Consider the following 23,448-nt stretch of genomic DNA (forward strand, 5'->3'; position numbering starts at 1 on the left):
ACACCTGAGAGGTCACAGGTGGGGCCCATGTGGGAAAGTAGGAATCTATAGCCAGTCTCAATAACATGCAGCAGAACTCATATCTATTTTCAGCTTAGGTTAAAAAAAAGTGTAGGTATTTGAATCAAGAGTGAGGCCAATCCTCAAAAGTAAACTGTGTTCCTACTGAGGAAATTTCTATATTTGTAAATGCACAGGAGGCAAAAGAATGGGATGGGTTGAAACCTTGCTGCTCACACTTATAGAGCCTATCAAACTATTATGTTTTTCTAAAGACAAAGACCCCAAACACCCAGAAGAAATATTTCCCCATGGAATGGTTACCATTAGCAACAACATCCTGTTGCTAGGCAAGTTCAGGTCAGCTCTGGGAGTGAATGAGCAGCCCCCAGTCACAAGAGCCATGGCAATGAATGATGTACAGCTCCCCATGACCTGTGGAGCATATTCTAGCAGCTAGTGTTTGCTGCTGCAGAGGTAAGGGGAACAGGTTTGTTAGAGGTCCCCATTTGATTACTCTCGCCCACACTTTCAACTATGAGCTGGCTTTGAGGACATCAAAGGTTGCTTTTACACAAAGTCCTTTGTTGAGTGAAACTAAATTTGAGGGCTGAATTTAAACTAATAACAAGAAATGATTTTTCATTTATCAAATAGTAAGATGTGTTTTTAAAAATAGAGAAAAATGTGAGAAGTCAGCATGAAAAAGAGTAAGCAACTCCATCCACAGCACTCCTGAGGCAAACTCAGAGTTGGATGATCAGTAATAGCTTAATTGGCAGAAAATATTTTAATAGCAAGGGCCAAGATGAGAGTAAGCCTGTATATACTACTATATATATTTTTAAAGATTTTATTTATTTATTCATGATAGACACACACACACACACAGAGGGAGAGGCAGAGACACAGGCAAAGGGAGAAACAGGATCAATGAAAGTAGCCCAATGTGGGACTCGATCCCGTAATTTGGGGATCACGCCCTGAGCCAAAGGCAGATGCTCAAGCACTGAGCCACCAGGTGTCCCTAATACTATCTTAATGTTACTAAGAGTAAAGCAATTTTGAAATAATATGATAGGCTGGGCCAGACTGTCAAGGGCCAACATAACTAACTTACTTGTACTGCTCACCTTTCCCACAATACCTAGGCTTTAGCAGAGTATTAAAATTCTCAGGATACACCACGTGATATGACACATCCTTGAGTTTATATATATTGTCTCTTCTCTCATTTGATTGACCAACCCTATTTATTCTTTAGAATGTATCTTACTACACCCAATGTAATGAACTAAAATATGAACTAAAATGTAATTCCCCTAGGATTTTGATGGAATCTTGTCTCACATTTAGATCTTTCCTCCATTTTGAGTTTATCTTTGTGTATGGTGCAAGAGAGTGGTCTAGTTTCATTCTTCTGCATGTGGACATCCAATTTTCCCAGCACCATTCCCACTGTCTTTTTTCCAGTGGATAGTCTTTCCTCCTTTGTCGAATATTAGATGACCATAAAGTTGAGGGTCCACTTCTGGATCCTCTATTCTGTTCCATTGATCTATGTGTCTGTTTTTGTGCCAGGACCACACTGTCTTGATGACCACAGCTTTGTAGTACAACCTGAAATCTGGCATTGTGATGCCCCCAGCTATGGTTTTCTTTTTTAATATTCCCCTGGCTATTCGGGGTCTTTTCTGATTCCACACAAATCTTAAAATAATTTGTTCCAACTCTCTGAAGAAAGTCCATGGTATTTTGATAGGGATTGCATTAAACGTGTGAATTGCCCTGGGTAGCATTGACATTTTCACAATATTAATTCTGCCAATCCATGAGCATGGAATATTTTTCCATCTCTTTGCGTCTTCCTCAATTTCTTTCAGAAGTGTTCTGTAGTTTTTAGGGTATAGATCACTTGCCATCAGGGAAATACAAATCAAAACCACAATGAGATACCACCTCACACCAGTGAGAATGGGGAACATTAATAAGGCAGGAAACCACAAATGTTGGAGAGGATGTGGAGAAAGGGGAACCGTCCTGCACTATTGGTGGGAATGTGAACTGGTGCAGCCACTCTGGAAAACTGTGTGGAGGTTCCTCAAAGAGTTAAAAATAGATCTGCCCTATGACCCAGCAATTGCACTGCTGGGGATTTACCCCAAAGATACAGATGCAATGAAACACCTGCACCCCGATGTTTATAGCAGCAATGTCCACAATAGCCAAACTGTGGAAGGAGCCTCAGTGTCCATCAGAAGATGAATGGATAAAGAAGATGTGGTCTATGTATACAATGGAATATTCCTCAGCCATTAGAAACAACAAATACCCACCATTTGCTTCGACATGGATGGAACTGGAGGGTATTATGCTGAGTGAAATAAGTCAATCAGAGAAGGACAAACATTTTATGGTCTCATTCATTTGGGGAATATAAAAAATAGTGAAAGGGAATAAAGGGGAAAGGAGAAAAAATGAGTGGGAAATATCAGAAAGGGAGAGAGAACATGAGAGACTCCTAACTCTGGGAAACGAACTAGGGGTGGTGGAAGGGGAGGCGGGTGGGGGGTGGAGGTGACTGGGTGACGGGCACTGAGGGGGGCCCTTGATGGGATGAGCATTGGGTGTTATTCTATATGTTGGCAAATTGAACACCAATAAAAAATAAATTTATTAAATAAATAAATAAATAAATAAATAAATAAATAAATAAATAAAATGTAATTCCCAAGAACCATGGCCACTTCATCAAGTAGTTCCTGATTATCCCAGGTAGTCATTCCTTCTTTTATGATCCAACACGATTTACCTCTGGTGTAATTACAATGATGATTTATGTATCTGGATTTTCTGGAAATTCTAAGTTTAGACATTTTAACCTAGGGGTCATTGTTTTAGGTTCCACAACTATGGTCATCATTTTGTCTCCTTTGAGTAATGAAGCTTCTAGACAACATGGACTATTATCCCTCCATCCTTTTATTACCAGTGCCTCAAATATATCAGTATACAGAGATCTAGTTTAATATGTTTGCTGGATATATCAGCGAATAGATGAGTATATGATTATTTATTGTACCTTTTAAGTCTCTGATATTTATTCTTCCAAAATGTTTCACATATCGTATTTCTTTAGATACCACTTGAACTGAGGACTAAGGGTTGGAGAGATTGACCTAGTTTTCTTGTCACATTGATAGCCAGCATTACATATTATGCTTGCTGTGTTCATTAATGTTCTGGGTGCTCTACATAGGATAAATACTAGGCAAACACGTGAAAAGATAAAAGTTTGTTTCCAGTACACTTTTTCTACCTTACCATTTTCCGGCTCTCAAGTAGCTAAAAATCTTCCATTTCTCTCCTTGGATTTCAAGTATGTAGAATTGGGCTAATCACAAGTTTATGACATACTCTCATCATTGACCCATGTATGTTTTCAGTTATTTAGATACAATATTTTTGACAATGTATCAAACATCCATGAACCCACCACATAAAACAAAGGTAGGACCTAACAATAACCAACATGTTATCCTGTTAGTTCCCACCAGTCCTTTTCCCCTAACACCTCACCACCACCTGAAGGAATGGTTATTTTAAATCCTGGCCTTATAATTTCCCGGATTTCCTTTTTACATAATGTTTTATTTCATGGCATTTATTTTTTTTTATTTTTATTTTATTTTTTTTTAATTTTTTATTCATTTATGATAGTTGCAGAGAGAGAGGCAGAGTGAGAAGCAGGCTCCATGCACCGGGAGCCTGATGTGGGATTCGATCCCGGATCTCCAGGATCGCGCCCTGGGCCAAAGGCAGGCGCCAAACCGCTGCGCCACCCAGGGATCCCTATTTCATGGCATTTAGATGTAGCTCTAAAAGCAGATTATTTTAGTTGTTTTAACTTTATATAAAAGGTATTGTGTTTTGTTACAGTAGCTCATTCTTTGGCTGCTTCTACTGATAGACATTTGTTTTGTTCCCAGGTTCTTGCTGGGAACAGTGCTTATGAACATTCTTGTGAATATCTCCGGTGGCACATGGGCAAGGCATTAGCTGTATACCTTGGGGTACAGTTGTTAAGTTCTAAGGTATACAAGGTAAATAACATAGAAGGTATGTAATATAACACATACCTTTAGGATATAGCATTATTCTATTTTCCGAAGTGGTTTCACCAATTTACAGGTCAACGAACAATGTATAAGAGGTTGTATGGATCCAGTCTCTTCAACGTAGAATTACCAAACAGAAATGTTTGCTAATTAGATAGGCTTACGTGGAATTTTATTGTGGGCTTGAATGGAAATGAGTCTCTTTGCCTCATTCCTGATTATAAGGGCAACACTTCTAACATTTTATCACTTAAGGTGATGAAGAGGTTTGTCTTTAGATAATCAGGTTTAAGGGATTTCCTTTCTCTTTTTAATTTACTAAGAGATCTTTTTATCTTGAATAACTGTTTAGTTATATAAAATGTCTTTCCAGCATCTTTTGAGATGATCTTGTTTATTTCTAATATTAAACCAGCCTTGCATATCCTGGATACACCCAACTTGGTTGAGGAATAGTAAATTCATTGCTTGATTTTTTTTGTCTAAATTTTTTAAGGATTTTGATACTTAAATTTATGAATAAAAGTGATCTATAATTTTCTTGTCTGGTACTGTATCTGGTTTTTTTAAGATTTTTAAAAAATTTATTTATTCATGATAGAGAGAGAGAGAGAGGCAGAGACATAGGCAGAGGGAGAAGCAGGCTCCATGTTGGGAACCTGAGGCAGGACTCGATCCTGGGACTTCAGGATCGTGCCCTGGGCCAAAGGCAGGTGCTAAACTGCTAAGCCACCCAGGGATCCCTCTGTTTGGTTTTAATACCAAAGTTATATACTGTCCTTATAGAATTAATTAGGAAGCCTTTCTCTGTTATCGGCAAGATTGTGAAAAATTGGATATTCTTTTTACAGAAAGTTTGGAAACTCTTCTCCAACATTATCTAGGCCTGATATTTTTTTTTTCTGCTTGTAAAGAGGTTAAACCCTTGCTTCAAATGTCTGATAGTTATGAGATCCTTGTGAGGATGTTATTTCTTCTTTAGTCAGTTTTGGTACGTTGCATTTTTCTGGAAATCTATTTCTTAATTTCTGTAAGAACTATATTTCAGTAGAAACAGCCCTGCATGATGAGAGAACATTTTTTTTTTTTACCCCAGATTTCCATTTAATATATATGAAAGGAATAATAGAGTAGTTAAAAGATACAACATACTGGTTGTCCCTAATGACATAATTGTCTTCAGAGAAATCTTCTTCACTGATTAATGAAACCATTAAAGTTTGAGACAAAAATTTAAAATGTAGGGATTAGGCTGTCACAACATGAACCTGCCATCATATGTCTAGTTATGAGAGCCAAGATAAAACAAATATACTACTTATTTTTATTCTTGCCAAAAATTTTTAACTTTAATCTAAGCAAGCCACTAGAGCTAACTTCCACTCAAGGAAAGGAAGAGATGGAGTAACAAGTTAAATGAAACCATAAGAAGAAGCAATCAAATTAATTCAGAATGTGAGAAATTCTACAGGGCACTGACTCAATTTCTGCAAAAACTGGTATAATAAACAAAACTGAGGTGGCCATGGATCTAGATTGAAAGAGATTTAAGAGCTCCCTAAATGTAAAGTATGGGTATAATTTAGAACACAATTTGAAAACAAACAAACAAACAACAGTTTTAAGAAGATTGAAAAAAACTGGATAAATTGATTGCAGGATGGGGAGCCTGATGGACCTGGACAGATATCATGGCCTGAGCTGAAGGCAGATGATTAATCAACTGAGCCACCTAGGTGTCCCAAAATACCTCTTTTACTGCATTCTGTAGATTAACCTATGGGATATATAACAGTATGTTTTTGGGAGGTTTCTATTATTTTCATACTAAGTTACAAGCTAATTGTTGACCATGCATATAATCATTAAATTATCCTCCTCTCTCCACACTCTGCCAGAACTCTCTATACATCATTTATATCAATTTTTAAATGTGCTGCTCCATTCCTCTATATTCTCAGTAATTTTCAGTCAGCTTGGTCTATGAACAATCAAGAGAAGTATGTTGCTATCATTAAGATGGTGCAAATTTATCCATTACTTATGTATTTAAGGCTATTTTTGGCTATAAACACATTTATAATTATATCTTCTTGGCAAACTGAAATTTTATCATGATGCCATAACCATGTGAGCATATTTTTTATTCTAAACCTATTTAACCTGATAATATAAATAAATTGGAACAATTTAGGTTAGCATTTATCTGATATTATTTTTTTAAAGATTTTATTTATTCATGAGAGACACACAGAGACAGGCAGAGACACAGGTAGAGGGAGAATCAGGTTCGCTGTGGGGAGCCTGATGTGGGACTCGATCCCACGACCCCGGTATCATGACCTGAGCCAAGGGCAGACACTCAACCACTGAGCCACTCAGGTGCCCTTTATCTGATATTATATGTTATTTTTGATTCTTCATTTTTTATATCCTTAGACTTTAAATATGCTCATGTAAACAGCTATATCAGGTAAGTTTATTGATATTTATTGTAATTTATATAACAGTTAATCAGCCTTTTAAATTTGGATGCTTTAGTTGGTTAATCCCTACTTATTTTCTTATGCCTTCACACTCTACCCTGATTTTATTCTTCAGGGACCTAGACTAGAGGTCGGAATTTACACAAGTGTATCATCAAGCAGGTTTTTATTTTAAGGATAAAAAAGAAGCACTAGATGAACCTCAACAATTCTTATTATTCCCCCACAGCTTTGCCTTGCTGCCTCTTGCCTCAGGTCAAAGCTGCATCCCTCCCACATCAGTTTATAACAGCCCGTTCTCCAGTCTATGGATTTCCCACAGTAGTGTGTATTTCATGGTGTGTTCCTCAACTTAATCTTTTTTTCTTTGCGTATTTTTTTTTATCGGAATTTGATTTGCTAACATATAGTGTAACACCCAGTGCTCATCCCATCAAGTGCCACCCTCAGGGCCCATCACCCAGTCACCCTGTCCACCCCCCCTTCCAGAACCCTTTGTTCGTTTCCCAGAGTTAGGAGTCTCTAATGGTTTGTCACCCTCTCTAATTTTTCCCACTCATATTCCCTCCTTTCCCCTATAATCCCTTTCATTATTTTTTATATTCCCCGTATGAGTGAAACCATATGATGATTGTCCTTCTCTGATTGACTTACTTCACTCAGCATAATACCCTCCAGTTCCATCCACATCAAAGCAGATGATGGGTATTCATCCTTTCTAATGGCTGAGTAATATTCCATTGTATATATAGGCCGCATATTCTTTATCCATTCATCTTTCAATGGACACCGAGGCTCCTTCCATAGAATCCAATCATTTTTTTAAAGATTTTATTTATTTATTTGAGAAAGAGACAGAGACAGAGTCCGACACTTGACTAACTGAGCCACCCAGACCCCCCTTAACTTAATCATAAAAGAGAAAGGCAATCATTCTGCTATATCACCATCTTGGCATATTATAAAAATGTGTTTGGCCTCACTGGTAGCCAAAAAAAAAATTTTTAAAGTAACAAAATGCCATTTTCATATACTACCCTGGCAAACAGTATTTTAAAATAAAGATTTCCAAATTTAACAAAGATTTGATAAAAGAGATTTTTTTTCAAGGCTGCTGGTGAGGTCTAGGGAGGTACCATCTATTTTGAAATATATGCCAAAAATCTTGTAGCCCATAAATTCTTTCATACAGTCACTCCACATTTACACTGCGCTACAAAAATATCTATTGCTGTATTATTTACGACAATTAAAAACTGAAAGCAACTTCAAGTTTTAACACTTAGGGATTTATTACCTACTTATGCTATGTCCAGAGAGTAGGATATTCTGCAGCCATTTGAAAGAATTTTTAAAAACCACATATAAAATATAGAGTATTTTAAAATATTAAGTGTTTACATATGGGTAATAGAAATATGAATGATTTAAGTTTTCTTCTTATCACTTACCTAAATTCACTAAGTATTCTCTAGTGAATATGTATTATTATATTGTTTTAAGAAATTATCTCCTGTATATCACTTATCTTTAAAATCTTTGACCCACAAATAGAATATAATCAACTATTTGAGCTAAAGTGCTAGTGGATTAGCCCTTCAGCATCTTTTGCATTTTGACCAGTATTTTTATTGTTTTGACAAAAGAACAAACTAAGGAAATGGTAGATATATCAGGAGCTTTCAGGAAATAGAATAGCCCTCATATTCCTGACTCCTTCCATATTTCTTGCATCACCTTTCTATCTGGAGATCACACACACACACACACACACACACACACACACACACACCACAGAGACTCATTCTCTCTCAAAATGTGGGTAGAACACCCTGCAAAGCACTGGTTGTTAATAAGAACTAGAGGGTAGCAGAAAGCAGTACTGCTCAGGTAAATACTGAAGCACATATCTTGTATGATTCTTATCATGAAAACCTGCTAAGTTAAACATACCTTTTTAAGAATCAGGCATTCAGTCATCACTGTTCTAGGAGCAGAAGTTCTTAAACAGGATTCTCTGTATCCCTTTAATCGGTCCACAGGGCATCGCAATATTCAGACTATTAAAATTAAAGATTCACTAATAATTTTGGGCTGTAATAGCATTGTTTTATCTCTTACCTTAAATATATCAATCTTTTTCACCAAGAATTTTATTTTACTTTTTTCTTAAAAGGTAACTTGGGACAATCTGAGAAGAATTTAGATGAACCAATTCAGTCAGTCATTCACTTGTTAAAGTTTATCTGCCATGGAGAGCTGTAATGTATTTAGTTTTCCCTCTCATAGAAATATAGCTGAATCTCAACCTGGAGAGTTGATGAAATCATTAAATAAAAAGTCTAAGAGATACAGAGAGGTTGATTTCTCCAGGTTCCTTTCTTTCCTCCATGGCCACCACGCTTAGTCAGGCCATCATCACTTCTAGGTACGATTCTGTAACGAATGCTTTAGGACCATCCTGAAGTCTTGTTACCCTGCACTTTATCCTTTACAGGCCAGTCAGATTTGCCTTTTGGAAATGCAACTCTGATCATGTCATTCCTCTGTTTAAAATCTTTGAATTACCATCTATCACCTTAGGATAAAATATAAATTGCTTAATAGATCTTAAAAACTTGGTCTCTGAGATTGGACTTCTGTCTGCATATCCACTGTCCATTTACCCCATTCTGCCCATACCGAACTTCCTATTTCCCGAAGTATACCTTGCCCTCTTGGCCTCTTTGACTGGTGATGCCCAGTGCAATAGGGGCTCTAATAAGATACGTAGCAGGTTATAAGTACAGGGAAGGAACTGAGTAACTGCATGGAGAAGCTGGGAAAAGAATTAGAAGGCAGGTAACATTAGGTAGGATCTTAGGAATGTTGTAAATACTATGCTTAATTCAATGCCAACATTCTTTACATTAGTAAAGATTTACAGACTAGAAATTAAATCATATGTATTTCAAGCTTCAACATATGTATGTATGGCATAAGAAATTAGGGTCAGTCCAAGCATTGTAGATACATCCTACCCTGTAGGATGTCAGGGAAGGTGCCTCTGGGAGATCACATTTGAAGGGAGATTTGAATAAGGAGAAGGGCAGAGCCTTGAGGCTCTCTGGGAAGGGTGTTCAAGGCTGAGAACACTTCAGCTCCACTGAACTTGAACATCTTTGGCAGTCTGAGAAACTCCAAGAAAGATAGGGAGTGGAAGGGAGAGTGGTAGCCAGGGTCTGATCCTCTAGAGGCATGCAGGCCTTGGTAAGGACTTGAAATTTCATTCTAAGTGTGATGGAAAGCCACCAGAGCATTTTAAGAAGGGGTATGTCTTGATGGGACTACTTATCCATAGATATGGTTTATAAATGGCAGACCTGGTGGTAAAACCCAAATGAATATATGTCTAGTCCTGGTTTGCACATATTGTCCTGGCATATTTATTCATAGCACCCCTGCCACTGTCAGTGGTATCCTGGGTAGACTCTACATTATATGGTCACTTTGACTAGCAGCCAACTCTCCCTTTTCCCTGAATAGTGATTTTCCTCCGATCCTGTGCAGTGAATACTAACCTATTTGGCACCATAATTTCAATCTATTTTTTTAATAAGAAAATTCATCTCTAAGCATATACTAGAAAATGAGATAAGCTATAATACAATATGAGAAATAAAAAATTATATAAATAGTATACTTTATAGAGAATAGAAATTTTGACTCACTTGGATAGAAAGCATCTATGCGGCAAAGTGATATCAACCTGAACAGCAGATTGGTGCCACACACTTCTTGGCCAGTCCCTGCACCTGTCATGCCATGCCTTTATCATGAGGCTTTGACCAGCTAGAATCAGTCTTGGATCATGATTAAGATTTTCATAAGGAGAATTAATAATGCTCCTGGGTGCAGAGACCACTCTGATACATCATTTGTCCCCCAGAGCCAGGCACATTGCTAGGCACATAACAGACACTCAATATTATTAAAAAAAATGATTAAACAACCTATATAATATCAGATCCTGGAATTTAAAGATACTGAATAGGATTCTGTCACCAATTAGACTGACACAGTATGACTAGAGATTGGTATGTCATGTATTTTATCACATTCTATCATTTTAATGAAGTGTGACTTATTACATTGTTTTTGTGCCTCATATTTTTTCCTTAAATGTGATTAATTTTTCAGTTAATAATTGATAACAGCTAATGAACCACATTTCCTAGACATAAAGGTAACTGATACAGTTATGAAATTACTCAGAAATGACATTTTGTTTTGTGAAGTTATTATAAAACGGATTTCTACCTGTATTGTTACACAGATGTGTCCACACTCAGTGGTTAACCTTATTAAGTGGAGGAGCGTACAGCAGCCTCTGAATGATAGATAGTTCATGATGTATGTGGTCAAAACTTTAGTCAAATGTTACACCCAACGGCTGTGGGTTTTTACAGATAGTCTTTAAAGTACAATTATATTTTCTTACATTGGCAATCCCCGTCTGTTCTCAAACTATAAACTTCCTTCCAAGTATGTCTAAGAAGCCCCTTTTCCTTCTCACAAGGCACTTAAGGTATTACAGAACCAGTTGCAACTTAAACACACCACTGTGGTTTTCTTTCTCGTTCTCTAATTTTTCTTAACTAACATTTCTTGCACTAGTTTAGGATGGAACAGGTCTCTTTGCAAAGACTCATGGGGAAAATAGAAAAAGAACACAACTCTGGGCTAATGTATCCTTCTTTGTAATATCTTCAACTTAACCTAGTTATCTATAACACTGAATTTAGAACTTTTGCTGGGATGACATTTCTCTTAATAAAACAGACATCTTTTCCTCAGAATATTTTAAAGTTCAGTTACCAGATTAGGAACAGCAACCACTTTGAATCCCCCTCCCACAAACGTGCTTTCACTTATAAAAGTACTTATCAGCACCCAGGGCTGTTTAGTTGGTATAGTACAACTATACAAAGTGTTTTTCTGAACTTCTAAGTGTAATAAATCTGTTTTGAGAAAATGGATGGAACTATTGGCATCCAGAGTAGACTCTCTGGTATTGCTTCAGGGTATTAGCAAGAAGGGTGCTGATCTGTGGGCTGAAGTCAAAAGCCATAGGTTCAAGTTTGACTCTCTTCCTGGCTGGCTATGTGACTTTGAGTGAGCCATCTGAGTTCTCCAATTGTGTCAATTCCTTCACTCTTATAAAAGGATTGCAATGAATGGTCTGTAAAGACTTTTCTAGCTCTAAGAATTTTTAAATGCTCCCTTTAGTTTAGAAAGAGAGGCCTTTCTTGTGCCTTATATCTGACCTGGTGCTTTAAACCCTTTTGCCTTGCAGCTGATTCTCTATAAAGTTAAATGTTCATTCTTGCGTATGCCATGGTTTATTAGAAATGAGTGTCAGGAAATGTGGAGAATCCTATATTTAACATCTCAGAATTGGATACTAGTTTGATATAAATAGCAAGTTGTTATCTGAGTAGATTACAATGGATTTACTATCAAGTAAATTAAATCACTGGGGACAGATGTGTTTTTAGAATTGTCTGAGACAATCAATCTGTGAGTAGAAAATTTTTGGTACCTGCCAAGCTGTCCTGTATAATTCAAAGATATGTCACCCAAGCACTTCCCTTTTTGTAGCCAATAGAGAGTGTTAGCTAGAAAGAAATGATCAGAGAGGGGGCAAGTGTATGCTCTTCTAGATTGTATATACTGCTGGCTTTCTGGAAGTTATGGAACATTTGGAAGGATGAGCAAGAGTGAGTAGAAAAGTTCATCAGAAAGCAACATGATGAATAACAAATGGTACAGGAGATGAGGGAGAGGCAAATAATTTAAAGTAATACTGTGTGACCGATAAAGTGTCTGAATTTTATGCAAAGAGAAAAGGGGAACCAATAGTAGGGGGAATATCACCAAAGCCACCAAAGCCATGAGCCAAAAAGATGATGTGAACTCATTAGAATGGAAAGAAAATGGTGAGCTAGAGAAGGCCCATGATGACCACGTGGCAACTGCATAGATGTCAAAGAGATTAGGAATATGCACGTTAAGCAGTCAATGGGAAAACAATCTTCTTCAAAATGCTTCCTAGTGATATTTGAATAATTACTACTAATGGCAATATTCATCTCTTTACATTAAAGACAGGGCCACCTTTGGCTGACAAGAGCCATATTCATTCAATGTCTCAGAGAAAAAAATATTCCATCACTAATCAGAATCATCCGTAAGAGGGTATGTTTGGGAAAGCAGGAGGTAACAAACTTACTCTGTGAGAGCTAGATCATAAATACTTTTTTAGACTTTATGATTGCATTGTTTCCTGTTGATTCAATAATAAATTACTGCAAACTCAGTGGTTTAAAACCACACAAATATATTATCTTATAGTTTTTGAGGTCAGAAGTCCTAGAATCAAGATGTTGGCAGGGCTGCACTGTTTCTGGAGATTATAGGGGAGAACCTGTTTCCCTGTGTCTTCCAGCTGCAAGACCACCTATATTTCTTGGATTGTGGCCTCTTCCTCCATCTTCATAGCCAGTAGTGGTACATCTCTGAATCCCTTTCCTGACCCTGATATTGGGCTTACCCAGATAATGCAGGATAATCTTCCCATCTCAGATCCTTAACCACATCTGCAAAGTCCCTTTTGCCATATAAATTAACATATTTGCTGGTTCCTAGAATTAAGACAAGGACATCTTGGAGGCTATTATTCTGTTGACCGTGTGGGTTCTTTGCTCTCTTGTTGCATTTACTCAACTTTGACACTGTAGAGAAAGAATGGCAATAGACAATACATAGATCAACAGGAGGGGATGGGTCCTCATAAACCTGCATTTATAAAAACAGACCATGTGCCAGAACTCTTCCATGGACTGTAGTTTGCCAATCCCTAGGATGGAGTTTTTTAAGTTCGCATGCTAGATATTTCAAGCAGGAACAAATTTAGAATTAAGAGAAGAGAGCCTCTGCAGGCTTTCAGGATATCCAGAAGGGCAGAGGGCCCAAGGAAAAAGAGGATCCTGGCTGTCTAAAACACTAGTCTGGGTAATTTTCAGAAGAAAGCCAGAAAGCCCTAGAGGCTTTACCCTTACACATACACCTGCTCTTAGTTGGTACTGAGTCTGGGGAATGTAAGTTCCTGGGTTTTAGTTTCTTCATGGGAGAACTTTGAAGGGTATAGGCGGTACTCAATCTCATCAGATAATACTGGCTAAGATGGTAAAACCTGGCTTCAAAAAATAACTTAAAATGAGCATGGATAGATTCCATGCAATAGCAGATACACCAGAGAAATATTTGCTGGAAAGTGAATGGTCTTGTTTTTGCCAGAATATATTTCCCAGTTTCACAGTTTGGCTGATTGTAAATAAGCATGTGAGTGTGTCTGTTTTTGTGTGGTTTTTGTTTTCATTAACTGAACATAGTGCAGCTTGCTTGGACAGCTTGGAGATCAGTCAGAGATGGATCTTAATTCTGCTTCCACCTCTTTCCTTCTAAATTACCTTGATTACGGCCGTAGCGTTAGGTTCCTCAGCAGTAAAATACTTGTGATAGTATCTGTCACGTGACTTAGATGGGCAGAGAATGAAATAATATATGTCAAGTGCCTGGTATAAAGTTGTTGCTACCCTTTCTCATTTGCTCCTGAGACAGAGTATCTTAAAGAATAAATACAAATGAAGAATCACATTAGAGTGGATAATACTACAGACCTGGCCACCCTTGAAGGCGAAAGAAATCTCATTTTGGCTTCAAGTCCCTGACACATTCTCCAAGTTTTATGATCAAACTGAAGTCTAATTCCCATTTGATTTAGTTCTCTTGTTCATACCCTAAGGTCAGACCTTGGGGTCTGGGGAAGAGATAAGCGTTAGAATTTATATACCAAATCCTACTTTGTACCCTGAAGAGTTGGCTTGAAACATGTTCTATTTTTATCTTTGGTTAATAATGACTTTCACTTAAAAGTTTATTAACATAAGGCTAAAAAAGTATGCTTTACTTTCTACTTATTATTCAAAGATATATAAAAACTTCACCTAAAATAATGGTTTCCTTATATGTTGTGCTACACTAATTTCCTTAAGAAGGTGAATGCCTTTACAACATAACAATGTGGTGACTAGGTTTTAGTAGAGAATTATAATGGCTTAAGGGACAGGAAAGGAGCCCTAGCAAGCACAATATACATTTATGCATTTTACTTCCTGGGCACGTTACATGTTTTGTCTCCACTGAAGTTTCTACTTTATTATTATCCTTATAGAGGAGAAAAACTGAAATTATGTAACTTGCCCAGGGATCACCAGATTTTCACGGTGTCCTAAGAACTAGCCAGAGGCAGAAGCTTAATGAAGAAATACTCAACTTTGCTGTCTGTGGTTCTCATTGTTCATCCGGCTCTTTATCATCAGTTTTGGACCAGGCACAGAGACGCCCCTCATGCCTCCTACACATGCCTAAGAGCTCCTGACAGGCCTCATGCACAAAGGGGCCCTGCAGTGAGTCGGAAATCAGCAGCACAGCCGGGCTGAGAAACCCTCCACTGCCAATCACCCCAGAGGCAAAAGTGAGTGAAGAATACGCTGTCAGCTCCTGGCATTTCTCCCTGTAGAGGAAACGGAGTGCTGGCTAATAGAGGCCAGAGGTCTCTGTGGCCTTGGGATGAATTCAGGGGTTCAGTGATTGAGCAGGAGGCGGAGGACCCAGCCTAAGGGAGGGTAGTAAAATCTCTCTTATGAAGCAGAAAATCAGCCAGAACAACCCACTCATAAGTAATAAACTGGCATTAATAACAGCCTAGCTGACTCTGAGTTACTGTGTGCCTTCTGTTAAACCAACAGAAAGATAAGCTTATCTATGTGTATATCTAGAAGTGTATACTGCCTATAGGGAAACATTTATAAGACCCACCTATCATTTTCTCATTTGTTTGCCTTTAATATCTGGCTTAATATCAGTAAGAACCACCACAAACAAAGCATTGAAAAAAAATAAAATTCATGTTGCTGGGAATTTATAAAATCTTTCTAACTTCCGTTTCCGAACACAGAGTTGAAGATATGCTAAGAAGAGTCCTCCCCAAAACTCATATTTAAACTCAAGGTAGCATATCTCAATTAGTTAGAACACCAAATTAAGCATCGGGAAGTATGGATTCCAGAATCCTAGAGCTTGAACTATCATTAGCTGTCTTGAAATTAATTTGAGTCTCAAGTTCCTGGTGAGAAATGTAAAATCTGCTTGATAATGTTACTGGCTGTTGAAAAGGCTGAATTACATAGTAATTATGAGAACACAGAGAATTTCAAGTGTTAGAAAAAGGTAGAATATATCGATTCAGAAATCTATATCAACCTTTCAGATGACACTGAGTCATGTCAATGATGGTGCAAGCACAATTCATGGAGCAGTTTTTCTTCTCAGGGAGACTTCCAATTCCGGTTTGCAAACCCAAACAGGATTCACGAAAAACTCTTTGCACATGTATTGAGAATATTGAAAAAGACCAAGAACAGATACAAAAGCAAACTGCATTTGAATTCGTTTAGAGAGAGGTGGCTCCAGGGTGCCACACATTATGGTATTAAGCTTGATTTTATTCAACATCTTTATTAATCATCTAGAAGATGAGCAAAATGGCACATTAATTAAATCTGCAGATGGTGCTAAACAGAGAGACATTTGAGTTCATTGTGGGCAAAGCAACAATATAAAAAGACTGGGTTTAAAGGAAGGCAGAACAAAACACTAATGAGTATTTGTTTTGGTGCCATAAAGGCTCAAAACATACCTAGAGTAGAGTAAAAAATGCTGCTAAAGGATTTGAACAGGGCAATAGAAAATAATTAGCAATGATAAGGATACAAATTCAAATGTTATTGGCAGCAAAAAAAGAGCTGTTTAGCTAAATTCCTGTTTTACCCTGTCATCCTTTGCCTGATATCCAGACAGAATTCACTTCATTGATGAGGCATGCCAAACATGATAAGGACCTGCTTTGTGATGTGGCACTGGGAATTTAAAGGGACCACATGTGGATGTCCCCTCAAATACGGACTCCAAGACTGATTCCATCAGGCCAAATCCTCTGTAATGGGCCTCTTGTTTTCAGGACCTTGCTCCAGTTTATCCTACAGGAAGCTACTAGAGTCATCTTCCTCTAACACTGGTCAGCTTGCCATTTCCCCGCCTCATGGAGTAACACATAAGGAGCTTCAATACCCCTGAGTTAAGACCGCTATCGTTTTTTTTTTTTTTTCTTATTTTTTTCATAAGATAGTCACCAGGTTCTAAACAAATACCTATTCATTGTTCCTCTGAATACTTAAAAAAAAAACAAAAAACTTTGATAGGCTGTCCACTATCTTCCTTTCTATCCCTCTCCAATTGTGTCAGGCGATGTCCCACTCAGAATACTTCAAAAAGGGTGTATTTACAAAGAGACTACTTACAGAGGTGTGGGTTTCAGGGAACCACATATTGGGTGCAGTTACCCAGGGTTTCATACAAGGTTAAGTGTTAGGCTCTCTAGGTCTGATAAGAGAAACTTATCAGAAGTCATGTAAGGTTTACAGCCTTGAGAGAAGCAGTGACATTTGATTCGGGGGCATAGTGGTAGCTGGAAACAATTTTGGTGAGGCGGAATGAAGGGGATGAGTACCCTCATCTCAGTCTTCCCTCCATCCAATCATCTTCTTGGGCTCACCATTGGCTGAAACTACCAGAAAAGGACATGGAAAGTCATTCATGTGGACAACTTTCCCATGGCAGGGAGAAGAATGGGGAAGGTAGAAGGATATATGTGGAGGGGAAAGAGGAGGATACACGGCATGACATGCTCACTTAGCACTTTGAGAAGATAAAGGTTTTGGAATGAAGCTGCAGGTAAGTGAGCCAGCCTAACTGTATTCTAGCCTTCTCTTGCCTAAGAGTCAAGTCAACAGAACTTATAAATAGTAATCAAGGGACCTAAATTCACCATGTTTTAACAACTTGAGACCAAAAGTTCTGTTATCATCTATATGAAATATATAGTATATAACTTAAATTATAAGCCATAATGACAAAAAATGAACACCCAGGAATACATAACACATCTTAAATGGAGCACTAACCTTGGAGTGAAATTGCCTTTTGTACTGTCCCTAACAATCCAGTCTAGAGAAAAAATATTGCTTAAGTTTTATGTTTATCATTCCCTTGCTTTTCTCCATAGATTTTTTTAAAACCCTAAATAACATTTTAATATTGCCAGTTTTTAAACCTTATATAAATGGGATTATACTGTATGTGCCCTTTTATGACTTGCTTTTCCAAAATCACTCAACATTATATTTCTGAGATTTATCCACATTATTGCACAAAGCTGTTGTTCATTTACTTTCATGATCAGAGTGTTTTATTATATGAATCTCATGGTTAGTTGTTCATCTTCCTTTGATGGGCACATGTGTTGTTTATAATTTGGTGGTATTGAAAATAAAGTCATTATGAATATTCTCATTCATGTCTCCTGGTATACATGTAAAGAAATACAAGAATTTCTCTAAGATATTTTCTGGGACCGATTCAGAAGGTATGCATATTTTTAGCTTTAATAGATAATTCCATAACTTTGTTTAAGTTTACTCTCCCAAGAACAGTGTTTAAAAATTTCTATTGCTTCTTTTCCTCAACCATTCTTAGCTATGTCATTCTTTTAATTTTTGTAAGTCTAGTGGTTGTGAGAGGGTATCCCACTTTGGATTTTTGTTTTTGTTTTTGTTTCTTTTTTGTTTCTAGATCAGTGATTGCTAATGAGTTCAAGGCAATTTTTCCCTCTTGTTTTCTCCAGTGTGAATTTTTTATTAATGTTTTGCTTATTTGTGGAATTTTTTTTCATTTTCTTATTAATTTGCAGGAGTTCTTTGCATGTTCCAGACATGAACATTTTTTAAAAGATTTTATTTATTTACTCACTAGAGACACACGGAGAGAAGCAGGGATACAGGCAGAAGAAGAAGCAGGCTCCTTGCAGGAAGCCCGATGTGGGACTTAATCCCAGGACCCTGGGATCACGCCCTGAGCCAAAGGCAGACGCTCAACCACTGAACCACCCAGATGTCTCCAGACGTGAGCATTTTAATGGTTTTCCTGCAAATACCTTCTCTTATGCTGTGTATTTACAAATTTTTTAATGACTCTTTTGAGAACTAGAAGTTCTTAATTTTATTACAGTCAACTTTGATTTATTTTTCTTTATGGCTTACACTTTTATTGAATAAATCATTTTCTTTCTCAAAGTGTTAAAAGACTATTCTTGATTTTTTTCAATAAATTTTGAAGTTTTGCCTTTTATATTTAAGTTTTTAATCCACTACATACATCTCTCCTATATTGTTTTCTTGGCCAGTCTTTAATATAAATTTAAAAAATTCTGTTGAGGTTATGGTTGGAACTACAGTGAATCTTTAGATCAATTTGGGAAGAACTGATTTTTTTTTTAAAGATTCCATTTATTTATTCATGAGATACACAGAGAGAGAGGCAGAGACATAGGCAGAGGGAGAAGCAGGCTCTCTGTGGGGAGCCTGATGCAGAACTTGATCCCAGGACCCTGGATCACACCTGGAGCTAAAGGCAGATGCTCAATCACTGAGCCACCCAGGAATTATGGGAAGAACTGATTATCTTTAGGGTAGTCTGTTTATCCATATTTAGCCTGCTTATCCATTAACATTGTATGCTTCTCTGTTTATTCTTTAATCTCTCAACAAAGAATTCTACTTTTCTCCATTAAAGGTCTTAAAATACCATTAGATACATTTCTAGTTTCTGTTTTTTGTTTTTTATTTTTTTAAATACAGACATGGTTCTGCTGTTATAAACTTTTCAAAGGCTGAATTTTACTTTTTTTAGCCATTTATCCTGGTGGATAGAAATGCAGTGTTTATCTTACTGATCTTTCATTAAGCAAAAGTGCCAGTCTTTTATTAATTCTGATCATTTATAGAGTATTTGGTTTTATTTATTTATTTTTTTAGAGTATTTGGTTTTAAAGGTAGACAAAACATCTATGAATAATAGTTTTGCTAAATCCATTTCAATCCTTAGATATTTGATTTTTCTTGCCTGATGATGCTAAGAACTTCAATATTAGATAGATGAAGCAATTATGGACACACTTATCTTGCTCTTTTATTTTTTTAAAGATTTTATTTATTTATTTATTTATTTATTTATTTATTTATTTATGATAGTCACACACACACACACACACACACAGAGAGAGAGAGAGAGAGAGAGAGAGAGGCAGAGGGAGAAGCAGGCTCCATGCAGGGAACCTGTCGTGGGACTCGATTCTGGGTCTTCAGGATCACACCCTGGGCCAAAGGCTACGCTAAACCACTGAGCCACCCCGGCTGCCCTATCTTGCTCTTAAGAGAAAGAATGCTTCTAACACTTCATCATTGGGCAGAATTTGTATTGTAAATAAGCATAGTATTTTGAAACTAAGATTTTGTAATTCTTCTGGATTATTTTTGTGTCACTTTTGTGAAAAACATTGATGCAGAAATTGATGTTGCAGAAATTGATGCTACAGAGGCCTAAAATTAAGCTTATGAAGATCAAATATTCAAGCAGATTTAGAAGAAAACTAGGAAAACAGAATACTTAAGTCTTTGTTCTTTTTTCGTCAACCTTCTCCGTGCCACACACTTCATCCCCCAAGGTCCTAAACTATCTCCTTCCATTATTGTTACTCAACCTGAAGAACAGAGTTGCCACTGTTTGAATTGTTTGATATGTTGAAGATTAGGGGAGCAATAGGTTTGAGGATAAAACATTAGGAGTACATTTTTTATGTGTTTAAGCAAAACTGATTAAATATCCATCTGATAATGTCTAATAGACAGCCAACTACAGAGTATAGAGCTCAGAGTAGAGGTCCATGCTAGTGACAGAAGCCTGGAAAACATTAGTATGTATAGATGGTAGTTAAAGTCATAAGACTGGATGGAATCACCAAGGGGTGAGTGAAGACAGTTGAAAGGATCAAAGACTGAGGACTGGGAATTCATTTTAAAACTTGAGGCATGAAGCAAAACCAGCAAGAAGACTAAGGAAGAACCATCAGTGAAGAAAGAACCAAGAGTGCATGGAATTGTTAAGTAGAAAAACAAAAACAAAAACAAAAACAAAACAACCAAATTGTTAAGTACAGTGCTGAAAATGTTTCAAGGAAGAGGGTATAGTCACCTGGGTCAAGTGATGCTCATAGTTCAAGTAAGAGCAGAACTGCATGCTAAACAGTGGATTTTACAACACAGAGGTGATTAGTAGCCTTCACAGGTCTGATGAGAATGGTTGATAGGTTCAAATGAGAACACGTAGATAGAACATCATGCCAGACATAGTCATGTGAACCTAACGTTTTCACTTATCTATATGCTATAGATTCTGTGTGACTATACTTTTCTCTTTTTTATTCAAGTTATAATTAGCCATCAGTGTTATATTAGTTTCATATGTATGATATAAAGATTCAACAGTTCAATGCATTACTCAGTGCTCATCAAGGTAAGTGTATTCTTAGTCCAATTTACCTACCTATCTTCTTACCCACCTTTCCTTTGGAAACTATCATTTTGTTCTCTGCATTTGAAGAATCTGTTCTTTTGTCTTTTTTTGTTGTCCGTTTGTTTTGCTTATTCTTTTAGGTCATCAATTTTAATGTTTGAAATAGTACTCTTACATGTGGTTGTGCTATAGTGTATATAATTCGTATGTCTGGATATATGGACCTTTTTTCCTTTTTATTTAAAAACACTGGAATATTTTAATACTTTTTATTTCTAACATTCTATGTTTATTTCCTTAAGTTAGGTTGCCACAGGCAGACTTCCTGGCTCAAAGGATACATGTAACATATGTCATAATATAAGCAAATATAATGCTATATATCACAAAAGAAGACAAATGGCTAATAGTGAAATTAAAACCCTGTTTATCTACTGTCAATCCAATAAATGCAAATTAAACCAGTTGAGAGGAAGTTTAATCAGAATTTTGAGAGCTATTCTAAGACTCCTTGCCTAAGTGAAAGTAGTTTAGAGTCAAACCTGGTTGAATTTTTTTCCCCTTCACTCTTTTATTCAATGTACTTTTGAGTGATTGTAATATGCCTGACCCTGGGGAGACAATGCTTATGAAATAAACATAATCCTATTATATCATCCTGCATTTTCTTAGCTAGCAAATAGTTTATAAAATAATTTTGCCTTTATTTCTTCTTTCACTAGTTGATAAGTTAGATTTATGTAATTTCTGGTGTTTAACTGATCTCTTGATCCTGGGTAAGGACCATTTATACTAGTGATTTTATAAATATATTTTTATATCTTGACTGAGCTAGAAACTTTTGATGTTAAGTACTCTTATCCTTTCCATAACCCTTAATTATTACCCTGTCATTTATCATGGGATATGGATTTTCATATTCTGAGGTCAGGATAGGAGAGATGAATGTCAGAGAATCACAAAATACTCCAATATGGGATGTTTGTTGTTGTTGTTGTTGTTGTTGTTGTTGCTTGGTAATTGGGAATTGTTAGGGAAGTAGAGGTGATTTGTTTATCTAAGACATGGTTAAATAAAGACAACCCTTTTGGATGATACTTGAAATGTACAGAGTCTACTCCCATAAGACCAGGGTCAGAGACATTAATCCCAAGATTCTTGAAGGCAAATGGCCTTCTGTCTCTGTTATTAAAAAAGCCTGATGGGTTAAAGATGGAGAACTGTTTAGTGGTTGTAACAAAAACAAACAAGATATTATTACACTGTAAAGAAAAGAGGGCTAGAGAGAAAGAATATGTACATTTGGAAAGGTACAGGAGAGTGGCTCCGTCGGTTGACTGTCTACTGTCAGCTCAGGTCATGATCCCAGAGTCCTGGGATTGAGCCCCATGTCAAGCTCCCTGTTTACCTGGGAGTCAGCTTCTCCCTCTTCCTCTGCCTGTCCCTTTGCTGCTAGTGTTCTGTCTCTCTCAAATAAGTAAATAAAATCTTAAAAAAAAAAAAAAAAAAGGAAAGAAAACAACTCTCTTATACTGCTACTGGGAATATTAATTGGTACCTCCCTGGAGAGTAATTTGGCAACAAGTTTTTAGAGCCTTAAAATGTTCCACTTCTAGTAATTTGTCCTGGGAAAATATTTGGAGGTATGTGTCAAAGATTTATGCATTGTGATATTTATTACAATGTTATTTATAAGTGTAAGGAGTTGAAGACAATATAAATGTTCACCAATAGGCATTTGGTAAAATAAATTAAGGTATATCCATGTGATTTATTACTATGCAGCAGTTTATAATCATATTTTCAAAGACTATTTGATGGCATGGAGAAATATTCACAATATAATGCTAAATTAAAACTGTCAGATACAAACAAACAGCATTAAATAGTTACCACTTATTGAACATGAATTTTATACTAGGATATGTTTTCAGGGCTTCATAAACATCTCATTTAATAATCCTCCAACAAATCTGCAAGATAGCTATTGCTATTCTCAATTTATATGTTGTGAATATAAGGTTAAAGTTAAGCTGCATTTCAAGTCCAAATCGCCCTACTAAATGGAGCAGCTTCAAATATGCAGAGACACTAGAAGGGAAATGTTTCTTGAAATCAAAGAAATTGTATGTGCTTCAAGTTCATGGGAGAGAGAAAGCAGATTACGAAATGAAGTTAGAATGTATGGAGGGTTATATCCTTTAATATATTTTCAGCTAATCTGGAAACTAATGAAGATGCCTTCAAAGTTTTTTAAGATAGTGAAACTAACT

At 36.7% G+C, this 23,448-nt stretch overlaps 1 long non-coding RNA gene across 1 annotated transcript; it reads left to right on the plus strand.

The window, feature by feature from the left end:
• Positions 1–347: 347 nt before the first annotated feature.
• Positions 348–18,858, plus strand: LOC140639346 (uncharacterized). Its single transcript, XR_012036083.1, has 3 exons — positions 348–477; positions 17,387–17,500; positions 18,578–18,858. It is a non-coding gene; the product is annotated as an uncharacterized lncRNA (long non-coding RNA).
• Positions 18,859–23,448: the final 4,590 nt, after the last annotated feature.

The sequence above is a fragment of the Canis lupus genome, chromosome 9 (assembly GCF_048164855.1).
Source record: "Canis lupus baileyi chromosome 9, mCanLup2.hap1, whole genome shotgun sequence".
Lineage (NCBI taxonomy): Eukaryota > Metazoa > Chordata > Mammalia > Carnivora > Canidae > Canis > Canis lupus.